The sequence below is a fragment of the Panthera leo genome, chromosome A1 (assembly GCF_018350215.1).
Source record: "Panthera leo isolate Ple1 chromosome A1, P.leo_Ple1_pat1.1, whole genome shotgun sequence".
Classification (NCBI taxonomy): Eukaryota; Metazoa; Chordata; class Mammalia; order Carnivora; family Felidae; genus Panthera; species Panthera leo.
Window position 1 is genome coordinate 35,482,225 of NC_056679.1, and position 14,549 is coordinate 35,496,773.

General features: G+C 39.1%; 2 long non-coding RNA genes across 3 annotated transcripts in view; one reads left to right on the forward strand and one right to left on the reverse strand.

The window, feature by feature from the left end:
* LOC122213315 overlaps positions 1-14,549 on the forward strand; it is a 219,382-nt gene that overhangs the window by 164,474 nt on the left and 40,359 nt on the right. The gene's annotated exons all lie outside the window — the stretch shown is intronic.
* Positions 1-14,549, reverse strand: part of LOC122213325 — a 33,634-nt gene that overhangs the window by 12,898 nt on the left and 6,187 nt on the right. Inside the window, exon 2 of the long non-coding RNA XR_006199483.1 lies at positions 10,598-10,758. This is a non-coding gene — a long non-coding RNA (uncharacterized LOC122213325). The remainder of the gene's footprint in view (positions 1-10,597; positions 10,759-14,549) is intronic.

The following is a 14,549-nucleotide window of genomic DNA, read 5'->3' on the forward strand; positions in this document are numbered from 1 at the left end:
ATTTACTTGTTTGGTGTTGAGGTGTATGAATTCTTTATATATTTTGAATGTTAAATCTTTATTGGGTATACCATTTACAAATATCTTCTCCCATTCAGTAGGTTGCCTTTCTGTTTTGTTGATGCTTTCCTTTGCTGTACTAAAGCTTTTTATTTTGGTGTAGTCCCAATAGTTTATTTTTCCTTTTGTTTCCCTTCTCTGAGGAGACATATTTAGATAAATGTTGCTAAGGCTGATGTCCAAGAGATTACTGCCCATGTTTTCTTTTGGGATTTTTATGGTTTCAGGTCTCACATTTAGGTTTTAATACATTTTCAGTTTGTTTTTATGTATGGTGCAAGAAGGTGGTCTTCTGTATGGTCTTTTATGTATGGTGTAAGAAGATGTTTCATTGTTTTGCGTATAGCTGTCCAGTTTTCCCAGCACCATTTATTGAAAAAACTCTTTTCCCTGTTGTATATTCTTGCCTCCTTTGTTGTTGATTAATTTATCATATCTCTGTAGGTTTATTTTGGGGATTTCCATTCTGTTCTATTGATCTATGTCTCTATTTTTGTACCAGTACCATGCTGTTTTGATAGTATTTAGCAATAATTCTTCCCTCAAGAGATCATTTTAATAAAACACATCTGTTAAGTCATATTGTTACCAAATTCTCTGTCGCCTTATAACAGAGGACCCACATATTGTGGGCCCCCTATAACTCTTAGTACATGTAAATAGTATTTTCCACCCAAGTACTAACCAGGCCCAACCCTGCTTAGTTTCCAAGATCAGACAAGAGTGGCACATTCAGAGTGGTATGGCCATTGACAATGCATATAAATTATATTATTTTTTTTTAATTTAAATCCAAGTTAGTTAACATATAGTGTAATAATAATTTCAGGAGTAGAATTTAGTGATTCATCCCTTACATATAACACCCAGTGCTCATCACAACAAGTGTCCTCCTTAATGCCCGTTACCCTTGTAGCCCTTCCCCCAACCTAGCACCCCACCAGCAAGCCTCAGTTTGTTCTCTGTATTAAAGAGTCTATTATGGTTTGTATCTCTTTCCACTTTGATATTATTTTTGCTTCCCTTCCCTTATGTTTATTTGTTTTATACCATAAATTCCACATATGAGTGAAATGATATTTATCTTTCTCTGATGGACTTATTTCGCTTAGCATAATACACTCTATTTCCATCCACATTGTTGCAAATGGTAAGATTTCATTCTTTTTTTAAAAAAGTTTATCTTTGAGAGAGAGTGACAGAGTGTAAGTGGGGGAGGGGGAGGGAGAGAGAGAGAGAGAGACAGACAGACAGACAGACAGAATCCGAAGCAGGCTCCAGGCTCTAAGCCATCAGCACAGAGCCCCATGTGGGGCTCAAACCCACGAACCATGAGATCATGACCTGAGCCAAAGTCAGACACTTAACCAACTGAGCCACCCAGGTGCCCCAAGATTTCTTTCTCTTTGATGGCCGAATAATATTCCAGTGTGTGTGTGTGTGTGTGTGTGTGTGTGTGTGTGTGTGTGTGTAGATATACACATACACATACATACACACCACATTTTCTCTATCCATTTGCCAGTCGATGGACATTTGGGCTCTTTCCATAATTTGGCTATTATTCATGGTGCTCTGTAAACATTGGGGTGCATGTGCCCCTTCGAATCAGTATTTTTGTATCCTTTGGATAAATACCTAAAGGTGTGCTTACTGGATCGTAGGGTAGTTCTATTTTTGAGGAACCCCCGTACTGTTTTCCAGAGCGGCTGCACCAGTTTGCATTCCCAACAACAGTGCACAAGAGTTCCTGTTTCTCCACATATTTGCCAACATCTTTTGTTTCCTGCATTGTAAATTTAGCCATTCTGACAGGTGTGAGGTTGTGGTTTTGATCTGTATTTCCCTGATGAGTGATGTTGAGCATTTTTTCATTGTGTCGGTTGGCCATCTGGATGTATTCTTTGGAGAAGTGTCTATGTCTTTTGCCCATTTCTTCACTGGATTACTTAGTTTTTGGGTGTTGAGTTTGATAAATTCTTTACAGATTTTGGATACTAACCCTTTATCTGATATGTCATTTGCAAATATCTTCTCCCATTCTGTCGGTTGCCTTTTAGTTTTGCTGATCGTTTCCTTTGCTGTGCAGAAGCTTTTTATTTTGATGAGGTTCCAAGAGTTCATTTTGGCTTTTGTTTCCCTTGCCTCCAGAGATGTGTTAAAGAAGTTGATGCAGCCGAGGTCAAAGAGGTTTTTGCCTGCTTTCTCCTCGAGGATTTTGATGGTTTCCTGTCTTACATTTAGGTATTTCATCCATTTTGAGTTTATTTTTGTGTATGGTGTAAGGAAAGGTTCAGGTTCATTCTTCTGCATGTCGCTGTTCAGTTTTCCCAGCACCACTTGCTGAAGAGGCTGTCTTTATTCCTTTGGATATTCTTTCCTGCTTTGTCAAAGATTAGTTGGCCATACGTTTGTGGGTCCATTTCTGGGTTCTCTATTCTGTTCCATGGATCTGAGTGTCTGTTTTTGTGCCAGTACCATACTGTCTTGATGATTACAGCTTTTTAATACATCTTGAAGTCTCAGATTGTGATGCCTCTAGCTTTGGTTTTCTTTTTCAGGATCGCTTTGGCTATTCGGGGTCTTTTCTGGTTCCATACAAATTTTAGCATTATTTGTTCTAGCTCTGTGCAGAATGCTGGTATAATTTTAATAGAGATTGCATTGAATATGTAGATTTGGTAGTATCAACATTTTAACAATATTTGTTCTTCCTATCCAGGAGCATGGAATGTTTTTCCATTTTTTGTGTCTTCTTCAATTTCTTTCATGAGTTTTCTATAATTTTTTTTTCTTTCTTAATGTTTATTTTTGAGAGAGGGAAACAGAGCGCGAACAGTGGGGGGCAGAGAGAGGAGGAGACAGAAACCGAAGCAGGCTCCAGGCTCTGAGCTGTCAGTACAGAGCACAACCCAGGGCTCGAACCCTGGGCTGAACCACCCAGATGCCCCAAGCTTTCTATAGTTTTAAGTGTATAGATTTTTCACCTCTTTGGTTAGGTTTATTCCTAGGTATTTTATGGTTTTTGGTGAAATTGTAAATGGGATCGATTCCTTGATTACTCTTTCTGCTGTTTCATTATTGGTGTATAGAAATGCAACTGATTTCTGTACATTGATTTTATATCCTGCGACTATGCTGAATTCATGGATCAGTTGTAGCAGTTTTTTTGGTAGAGTCTTTTGGGTTTTCCACAGAGTTTCATGTCTTGTGGGATGAGTGAAAGTGTGACTTCCTCCTTGCTGATTTGGATGCCTTTTATTTCTTTGTGTTGTCTGATTACTGAGGCTAGGACTTACAACACTATGTTGAATAACAGTGCTGAGAGCGGACATCCTTGTCATGTTCTTGACCTTAGGGGGAAAGCTCTCAGTTTTTCCCCATTGAAGATGATATTAGTGGCCTTAAGGCTATATATGGCCTTAATGATCTTGATGTATGATCCTTCTATCCCTATTTTCTTGAGGGTTTTTGTCAAGAAAGATGCTGTATTTTCTCAAATGCTTTGTTAGCATCTATTAAGAGGTTCATGTGGTTCTTATCCTTTCTTTTATTAATGTGATGTATCACACTGATTGATTTGTGGATACTGAACCAGCTCTGCATCTAAGGAATAAATCCCACTTGATTATGGTGAATAATTCTTTTAATGTATTGTTGGAACTAGTTTGCTAGTATCTTGTTGAGAATTTTTGCATCCAGGGAAATTGGTCTGCAATTCTCCTTTTCAGTGGGGTCTTTGTCTGGTTTTGGAATCAAGGTAATACTGGCTGCATAGAATGAGTTTGAAAGTTTTCCTTCCATTTCTATTTTTTGGAACAGCTTCAAAAGAATAGGTGTTAACTCTTCTTTAAATGTTTGATAGAATTCCCTGGAAAACCATCTGGCCCCAGACTCTTGTTTGTTGGGAGATGTAAATTATATTCTTAAGGCAGAAAATAGAATTCAGAGAAATGTCTGTGTTAGAGATTATCAGTTTTTCCTCTGTTCTCTCCTCTTTGGACACATAGCCAGAGTACAGTTCTCAGCTTTTCTTATAGTGAGGGCACTGTTGTCATCAGCAGAGCATGATCACAAATGGTGTCTGCTACTCCCAGGTATGACCCAGGAAAACCTCCATATCTCTTCATTCATGTTCTTTTTCCTTCAAGCTCTCTGTCTCTTCTCGTACCCATAGTAACTATAAAGCCACAGGCTTTATAGAATGCCTGACTTAATTTGGGCTCGGGTCTTAATCACAGGGTGGTGGGATCGAGCCCTGTGTCAGGCTCTGCACTGAATGAGGAGCCTGCTTAAGAGACTCTCTCTCTCTCTCCCTCTGCTCCTCTCCATCCTTCACCCTCTCAAAAAAAAAAAAAAAAAAAAAAAAAAAAAAAAAAAAAAAAAAAAAAAAAAAAAAAGCCATAGGCTGAAATGCAAAGCTACAATTCACCTGGGTTCTGCATGGCTATGTGGCTCACACCAGCCTCAAACCTTTCTAGATTACTGGGTGAGCAAGAAGGTAACTGCTATCCTGTTGAGTCATGAGTCTTTGGGTCTATTTGTTTCCATTGTCTTGTCTTCCCTAAGTAACTGAAATAGTGGCAAATTCTCAAGAGCTGCTCATAATGGCCTAAGAATGAAATTTCTTTAATGACTTTTTGTAAAGTTCTTTTCAGACGCATCCTTAAACACTGTGTGTTGTTTCACCCATGAATGTCAGATTTACCTCATTAGTTAATTTGATCTCCTGGGTGCGAAACTGTTCGTCTTTTCGCTCAGTGTGATACAGAGGCACACTCTGTAGGGTACATCTCAGATGCCAAAAGTTAAGCAGAGCCGCGTTTTCCACTAGAGCCATTTGGTTTGTTACAATTACAGAAGGGAATGTGATCTGGAAGCTGAAACTGCAGTTTTCAAAGTGCAAAAATAGCAGCAACAAGTCTTATATTTAGAGGAAACAAAGGGTTTGAAACAACAGCTATAACAAAAACTAACATGTGCTGTTCCTGGGATGGTCTGCAGAAATTTCAGGAGAGCTTCTTCTTCTAGAATAAGCCCCCTGCTTTGGTTACTTTCCTGGAGCCTGTCTCAGATGTTACCCAAGTATAGAAGAGCCGTTTATATGAATCCCACAAATCTGACTCTGGAACCCTTAAGAAATAATACAATTTTTAAAGGTGCTGTGGAAGAAGTACCACAGGCCTTCACACATGAGCCTCATGGAAAAACGTCTTCAGATTCCTCTTCACTGACCCCTCTCCACCAAATCCCTTCGGTGGCTGCAAAAAAAAAAAAAAACGTTTCTTCCCATGATAACCACGTGATGCTTTTCTCCCCCTTCCTCTCACTCCTTTTGTAAGTCCCTGTCTGTTCTTTTCATTGTAAATCCTACTGCTCTCTTTTCCAGTACCCCCTCATACCCCACTCCTCAGTCATAGCCTCACCTCCACGGAGAGATCCAGTGAAAGGAACGCAAGCTTGGAAAGAGGTTGGGAATTCTTACATAATTTGTCTTTGTCCCTATCATAACATTAGGTCCACTTGATGAGATTTTACTGATCATATGATTTCTTTTATGCTTTTTCAACTTAATTTTCTTAATGTTTATTTATTTATTTATTTTTTTGAGAGAAGGAGAGACAGAGCATGAGCAGGGGAGGAGCACAGAGAGAGGGAGACACAGAATCCAAAGCAGGCTCCAGGCTCTGAGCTGTCAGCACAGAGCCTGACGTGGGGCTCGAACCCATGAGCTGGGAGATCATGACCTGAGCCAAACTCGGATGATTAACCAACTGAGCCACCAAGGTGGCCCTGCTTTTTCAACTTTTTAAAAAGAAGCTCTGTAGCCTTTAACTAAGTGAATTGGGAATGTTTTAGGGAAGGTGAGGCCTTTGGTCTCTTCCTGTGTCCATTATAATTCTTATCAGGGTTTTCTGGGGGGAAGGATGGAGGCTAGTGCTCCCATCCATTGACATAAACAGTTGAGAACTGCTCAGTTTACATTCATATCACCCAGGACTCTAATTCTATGGAGTTCATAAAAGAGCAGTTCTGTTAGGAATGCTTGTCCTTCTTTGTATGATCTTTGAAGATAGGCACTCCTTCAGGTCGGCTGCCTAGAGCTTTCCCTAAAGCATACCAGTGGGAGCACCTGCCCCAGCCCTAGGATGGCTGTGGCTCTGTCCACATCCTTGCTCTATAATAAGCAGTGATGGTGACTACCTGGCCTGGCTATTTCCGTATCTCAGTGGACCCAGAAACCTGTGTCAGAGTGACCGCCATGAGCCAGTGAGAGTAAAATGGGAGCTATCTGACCATAGTGAGGACCCAAAGTCCTCTCAGCTAGTCATCGAGAATCCTACTCCCTGATCTGCTTCATTTCACTTATTGGGGAAGAGGGCCCTGAACTTCAACTTGGGGTTCCAGGGGCTTGTATTTCCTTTGGTCTTTTCATTTGGGCTGAACCCTTGGATGATTGGCAGTTCACCTGTCACCTCACTGCTGGAGCCTCTGCCACACATTTCTGAGTACTGGGGTCTCTGGTCTCCCTGACAACTTCATGTTACCTACCATCATTTCCTTTGCGACCTTTCCAGTCGTCAAGCGAGCTTATGGTCTTTTATCCCTCCAGTCCTTTACCCCTGAAGTGAAATAAAGCTGCACATTAATCAACTTGGGTTCCCAGACACTTTGCTTTGAGCGTCTTTTGTAGTTCTTTGCTGTCTAATAGAACATGCATTTAGAAGCATGGCCTTCCTGCCCTTTCAGAATACATTGTGTTCTCAAAGGCTGCATGACATAAGCTTGTTTAGATGAAAGGGCCAGGCCTGTTTTGGTAGCTTCTGTGTGGCTTATTTGACTTTGGTGAGATCATTTTAAAGTTTCATGCTTTCTGGGTGTGTAAAATTGATGTAGCATAAATTAGTTGGCTGATGTATGCATTTTTGCTCTATTGTTTGAAAATTACTGTCTCCAGGAAAATCCCTAGTGGTTACAACCTTGCCTGCACGGATCCTAGAAAAAATACCACTGTTAGTATTTGTGAGAAAAGTATGCATCTATGGAGAAAAAAAAAAAAAGAGTCCTCTGAAAAATCATTTCTAAAGAATGTACATCCCACAGTGATGGTAGGTGATCTAATGGCATTTTGTACCAGTGGTGTTAAAAATTAGAGTGACATACTTAATCTCAAACTCTATAGTTATTTTCTAAAATAAACACATGAAAGCATATACTGAAAATGTATCAAGTAGGAAGGTGATACACTCTCCTTAAATACCAAGCTATCTAGTGCAGAATAATCTTTGCAATAATTAATATAACAGATGTTTACCGTGGAATACCTTAAATAAAGAAATCTTGATGCATATTAAATTAATGAAAATTTGAAGCCTCCTAATTTAATCATATTTTGCTTTTATGAAACAAAACTGAAGGACATTGATAGCACGAGTAATTGTTAGTTATTTTCCTTTTGCAGGTGACTTAGCAAAATTTATACAACCCTGTCATATTAAAATTTTTTTCCCAATGGTTTAGGAAAAATAATGGGAGTCTGTGTGTAATACAGGAAGCAGTATTCTAGCTTGATTAGCTTCCCTTTAAACTTAGATCTGTTTTGTACCCCCAAATGAACATTTCAAGCTGTTTCACTCTTTAAAGGCTCCATCCATGCAGCTCCCTCTACCTGGCACTCTCTCTGCCTGCCTAGTTTTGCCCATCATCCCTGCTTCAACTTGAGTCGCTATGTAGGAGAGCTTTCCTGATCCCCCCTCCCACCCCATCAACTCAGCCTTCCACTATATTCTCCTCTGACAGCCTGTATTCCTATAGCAAGCACACTCATTCTGTGTTCATCTTGCCTGGTGTATTATACACCCCTCTAGAGCAGGCACTATATTTATTTGTCAAGCTTTGTATCTCCAGGATTGTACATAGTCCCTGGCATTATTGAATTAAGGATTGACATCTGAACAGTTATGATAGACTCTTACATGTAATTGCTACTTTGCTTTTGTACATGGACTTTTTAGCAAAAGAATAAGAGTTGTCTCAGAATAAACCAAGATCATTCCCTACTGGATCCTTTGGTCTTCTTTCGTTAAACAGATTGCTCATTAATTATTTTCAACACAGCTGAAGTAAATTTTATTGAGCTTTATGGCAGGAATCATATAGGACACTGATGATATGGTGATTAACAAAACATTGTCCTTGTTCCCTGTAAGCAAGTCAGATAATGGATACATATGCTGCTAGATCTGTGTGCTAAAGATAATGTCAGCAACTTCTAACTTTAGAAGGATTAAACTATGGAAAGGAAGAGGAAGGACTAATAGGAAACTTACTCTGGAATGCTTTAGTAATAACAGGCAAATTTGTATTTCATTTAGGCTGTCTTTAAAAATTCAATTATTTATTTGCTGACTATGGAGTGGAAAAGGCATACCTATGGGAGGCCAATACCAAGTTCGGTTCATCCACAAAAATGTCTTAACTTCAATATGATTGGAAGATAAATTGCTTCTTATCCAAATGACGGAATTCAGAAATCTCCTAAAATATGTTATTGCAAAATGTATGGCTTACTACTAATCAAAGAAACACCTTGACGGGTCAAGTCTAAAAACCTGACACTTCTGAATTTATTTTTTTTCAAGAAACAAAACTCTGATGCACTCAAATTTCTAGATATTAAAGGGCACATTTTAAAACAAAGTAATTATTTTAGCAAAAGAAAATAAGTCTTGTCAAGTTACTGCTTATGTATTGTGCTTCTATTTCCCACTAAACTCAGAAAGAAAGGAGGGAAAGAAATAAGGAAGCCAAGGGAAAAACAAAAATGATGAACATTGTTATTTTGCAGAGAGGCTAACGGTTTGGGAAGAACTCATCTCTTGTACATACCATACTTACAGAAATCTCATGAGTCTCCCAAACACAGAGGGTTTGACAAGCTGCTCATCTGTGCAGGAAAAGCATTCCTAGTGGGAGCAGTGCATGGAAAGTTGACTAATCTCAGAGGACCCTAAATTCCTGACAACTCATGGTCATTCTGACCAACTTTGGCAACAAATGTTCATGTCTAAACTTCATCACGTTAAATTTATACGAGCGATTATTTGACAATATCATACTCAAAGAGAAGCAGCAATGACAGGAGATTTAGATGAGAAAATACTTTATAAAATATATCCATTTTCATCTTTGGTGTGTAGGTATTGGAGATTCTCGGAAATCATAGCATTTTGGTACAAAATAATGAAGCTGAGCGATGATGAGTCTTCTATAGGGTAACTATAAAAACTGTCAGCAAGTTTTGCAAGGGATGCAAAGTGTTTGATTCTTATCCCTGGTGTTTTTCCAGACGGTGGTTTAGAATTGTGCAGGCAGACAGTATAGCTTAAGATCATGAGGTCGAGAGTTTGAGAATGCTTAGATTTTAATCTTGAGCTCATTCCTTACTAGCTACAGGACTATGGGTAAATTACTTCTTGACTTGGTTTCTTCACTGGTAAACCGGGCTCCAACAGCATTTCCTTTTCGTGAGGTTGTTACACACATAAAGCGAAATAAGACACAACATGCTTACAACAATGCCTGTTGCAAACGCGTGGAACCTGCATTAGTTAATGTTTTCATTACTCGCTACATTTCTACATGTTGGAAAAGAGCCGCTTTATCACTCAGACTGAGGCAGTGCACCAGCCCAGATCCTTAGCAGGGATTCTTTCCCACGGGGATTTTTGCCTTTTCAGACCACTTCTTTCTAGGGTAGGGCTGATTTATTTCAGTTGTAAGACCTGGTGCCAGAACATGAATAAACTAAGACAGTTATTATGTCCCTCAAAGAGATAAGCAAACAGAATATGGGATGGTGTGTGGAAGGTGATAAGCCCCAAGGCAAGGGTGCCCACTTATGAGTCTATAAACATCACAGAACACAGATTCTAAGGGAGATAAAGTCCTTCAGGGCTCATATATGCCAACATGCTACCTGAGTAATCGATTCCTTTATTATCTCCCAATCAAGCAGAGCCTGGCCTCTGCTTGTCGAGGTAAGTTGGAGGGAGGGAGTGCAGAGAGCAAGAAGGTGTGGTCTCCAATGGTGTGCAAGTCACTTTACCCTTCAGATGGAGAACCAACAGTATGAATTAGATGACCTCTGGCATCCCTCTTGAGGACTTGCTTGTGTTCTAGGACCCAGTGACATCATAATCTTGGAGCCTGGCCTCTCATCATTGGACTGCTCTACAGTTAACTCGCTGTCTCATATATACTGTATGCCTTGGTCTCTAGAGACACACAAATTCAACCGACTCTGGTGTGGCTGACAACGCTATATAGTTTAGGCAAGGCTGGTGTCTCATTTCTGAGGTTCAGGAAAGGCCAGAGTACCCAGACAATTCTTATGGATATGTAGGATAATGTTCTGAGACTGAATCAGTGGTTGCCGTTCTGTAGGATACCTAAAGTTGTAAAAGCTCAGAATTGTTGCTCAGGAATGCACTAGACCCGTTCATCCCCTGCTGTCTTACCAGAGTACCACACTTACCAGCTTCTCAACATGGGAGGGGTGTGTTTACTGTGGAGGGTGAGGACTGTTGTTTATTAGCATGGTGTCTTTATGTTTCTTGTGGCTTCTATCTGTCCCTTTGCTTTTCTACTCAGAGCTTTGTAAAGTCTTTTAAAAAGTCCCATCTTGTCTCAACGCTGCTGCAAAAGAGCATGGAAGAAAAGGGTTTTTGTCATTAAAGTGGAAGTAGCTCCCCTTGAAGTCAAGGTCTTAGCAACAAGTGTATTCAGAAAGCACGAGGGGGAGTTTCAGCTCAGGGTTCAGTTTAATAAAGGAATATAAATTCCCTCAGTTTGTGGCTTCTCAATTCTCCATTAGCGCACTTTCAATCCTTTTAGATTAGATGTAAGTTAAAATGCAAATACTCTCATGAAAGGGTAACACTTTGCTGTTACCATCCATTTAAGGAACTCAAAGGAGGCTCAGATATAAAGAGAAGCTATAAGGATAACAAAAGGCTAGTTTCTTAGGAATACTGAGGCTGATGGAAATCAAGCTCTGCCTTCCTCATGTGGTTGCTGGGACACGCCCAGAGAACCGTCACCCTAAATGAGGTCTTTCTACTCGAACAGGGCATCGGGCCTCCATAGGCATGCCTGCCATTCCCATGTGCCGCTACTATCTTCGTGCTTAACGGTGTCCTTGAAGTGTGTCTGTTCTTATATAAGTGTACTCTCCTTTGGCTCATCACACAGAAGCTGTTAAGCTTCTCTGGAGAGTGTGAGAAAAGCTATTACAACATATCAAAACCTCCCTTTTTACGTGGATTCATGAGGAAGTGCTTAAGAGGCAACTCTCACTGACTGCCAGGATAAAGGAACTAATCATTGAAAAAGTGGGTGGTAAACTGGTGAACTTGATGAATATATAATATATCCTATAACATCCTAGGACCCCAGAAATTATTAAGGGATGAAGCTGGACCCTTCTGAAAGAGGTCCTTTAATCCCCAAAAGACCTTCAGGACTCATTTCATAAAGTGAGACATTTAATCTAATGGATGCAGTAAATGTTCTGCAGAAAACATATGGAGTGACTTCCAGGACATTTTAACTGACTTTCTTATAAAGATTTAAAAAAAAAAATCAGATTTGTTTTCTTCAGGTCAGTAATCCTTTATTTTGGGGAGAGGCTATGGAAGGAGGAGAGAGTAACGGATACAAGCTATAATTCAGGAGGGTGATACAAGGAAGGTCAGGCAGGACAGAATGATGTGTGAGATCACGTCAGAAATATCACCAGATTCCTTCGGGAGTTATAAAGGTGCCTTAATTCTTGTCCTTGCCAAACATCCTATAATAGTACGACAAGATTTTTATTTATTATCCCAGTCAAATTGGACTCTTATGCTCTGGGTAGGCCACAGATGCGGGCTGTCAGTCATGGCTTACAATCATCAGAATGGCTCTCGTTAGGTCATTAATGAGGGAAAGGAATCCAGATGAGAGCCTCCAAAGAAAATGCCTCCCCCCCACCCTCCACTAGTCCCCCTGTGGAAAGGCACCTGTTTGCTTTTAACTAGTTGGTTTTGCAATATAAGGGCCAAGCATTTGTGCTTGATTCAAGGGAAGGAAAGAAATGTCTCATTTTCAAATCAAGCTTCCCTCAGAGGTTGAGTACTTGTAGTTATGAAGTCTAAACTTTTGTTGCCTAACTTTCGTGAGTGTATTTTAATAGGGAATGCTTTACACATATTGAGTCTTGAAATTATTACCGAGGTTACAAATAGACATTTCCAGATCATTGATGTATATTCATAACAGCATTTGCCCTTATACATGTTAAGTGTTTTAAATTAAAAATATATATTATTAAATATTTATATTTAGTCTACTGGGGGCTTTTTGATGCAAAGATATGCCTGTTCCACCAGAACCCAGCCATGTCTGAAAGCAGACATTCTGGGGAGAGATTAACTACATCTCCCTCTTTGAGGATTGGTCCTGCCCTTGAGAAGTAAGTAATTCACCAGAACACTTGTTTCAATCTGTTTATTTTATTTTTATTTATGAATTTATTTATTTTTATAAGCTCTATACCCAACATAGGGCTTTGAACTCACAACCCTGAGATCAAGAGTCACATGCTCTATGGACTGAGACAACCAGGTGCCCTCAATCTGTTCAATTAATTTTTTATAGTTTCGTGTTTGACCACCAATCATATCTAGTCAGATTATATGTAAAATATTAAGGCAAGCTTGATAGCAATTAGAGATCCATGTTTAAAACAAACTTTTAGTAACCCATAATTAGAAAGCAAGGAGGAAAGAGCAATTTTTAAAAATCGGTTTCTAATCGAAATATAACAAGGAATAAAAATGCCAGGAGAAAAATGGATATCCACCAACTTTAGATATAATTAAAAAATATATATTAATAATAATGTAGATTTATGAGAACATGGAGAATGTTAGTGATATTAATTGTAAGGAGGAAATATCTGGAAATTTTAAAACATCATTTTGTCTAATGGTTGGGATTTCAAAGTGGATAGTGAAGGAGAACAAAATCTGTCATTGTAAGGTTTGCTGAAAGAATCCAAGATTCCTTTGAAGTTCTTGTATCTTGAAGATGCCTACAGGGAGGGTGCTCAGGCCGGTCAACAATGATGGTAATGGGGGAGACTGTGCATGTGTGGGAACAGGAGATTTTAAGAAATCTGTGCTTTCCTCTCAATTTTGTTGTAAAACTGAAATTGCTTTAAAAAAAATAAAGCCTTTAAAGATAATAAAAATAAATAAATAAAGGGAGGGTACTGTTGAAGTGTCAAATGTAATTAGGTGAATAGAAGACAAAGAGGCATCTACAGTCAAATCCTAATTAGAGGACCCAGCTAAATTTCATTCTACCTCATACCCCATCCGGCATACTAGTTACAACATTCTTATACCCATTTTATTTTTAAAATTTTAATAGACGTATAATTGGCATACAATATTATATTAGTTTTAGGTGTACAACACACTGATTATACATTTACATAATTATCAAATGCGTATCATAAGTGTAGTTACTGTCACTATACAGAATTATTATAATAGTATTGACAATATTCCCTATGCTGTACTTTTCATGCTTATGACTTCTTCATTTGGTAACTAGAAGTTTGTACCTCTGTATTGCCTCTGGCAATCATCAGTTTGTTCTCTGTATCTACAAGACCGATTCAGCTTTTTGTTTGTTCTTTGATTTGTTTTGTTTTTATTTTTTTAATTTTTTTTTTCAACGTTTTTAATTTTTATTTTTGGGACAGAGAGAGACAGAGCATGAACGGGGGAGGGGCAGAGAGAGAGGGAGACACAGAATCGGAAACAGGCTCCAGGCTCCGAGCCATCAGCCCAGAGCCTGACGCGGGGCTCGAACTCACAGACCGCGAGATCGTGACCTGGCTGAAGTCGGACGCTTAACCGACTGCGCCACCCAGGCGCCCCGGATTTGTTTTGTTTTTAAGATTCCACATAAAAGTGAAATCATATGGTATTTTTCTTTCTCTAACTTATTTCATTTAGCATAATACTTTCTAGATCTCTCCATGTTGTTCTACTGGTGAGATCGCATTCCTTTTTATGGCTGCGTAATATTCCACATACTCTTTGTCTAATCATCTATGAATGGACACTTCCATATCTTTGCTATTGTAAGTCATGCTGCAATAAGTGTAGGGACGAATAGATCTTTTCGAATTAATGTTTTTATTTTATTCAGGCAAATACCCAGGAGTGGAATTACTGGATTGTATGGCATTTCTATTTTTAATTTCTTGAGGAATGTCCAGTGTTTTCCACATTGGCTGCACCAATTTACATTCCCACTAACAGTGCACAAGCGTTCCCTTTTCTATACATACTCACCAACACTTGTTATTTCCTCTTTTTGATACTAGCCATCTTAACGTAAGTGAGGCGATACCTCATTTTGGTTTTGATTTG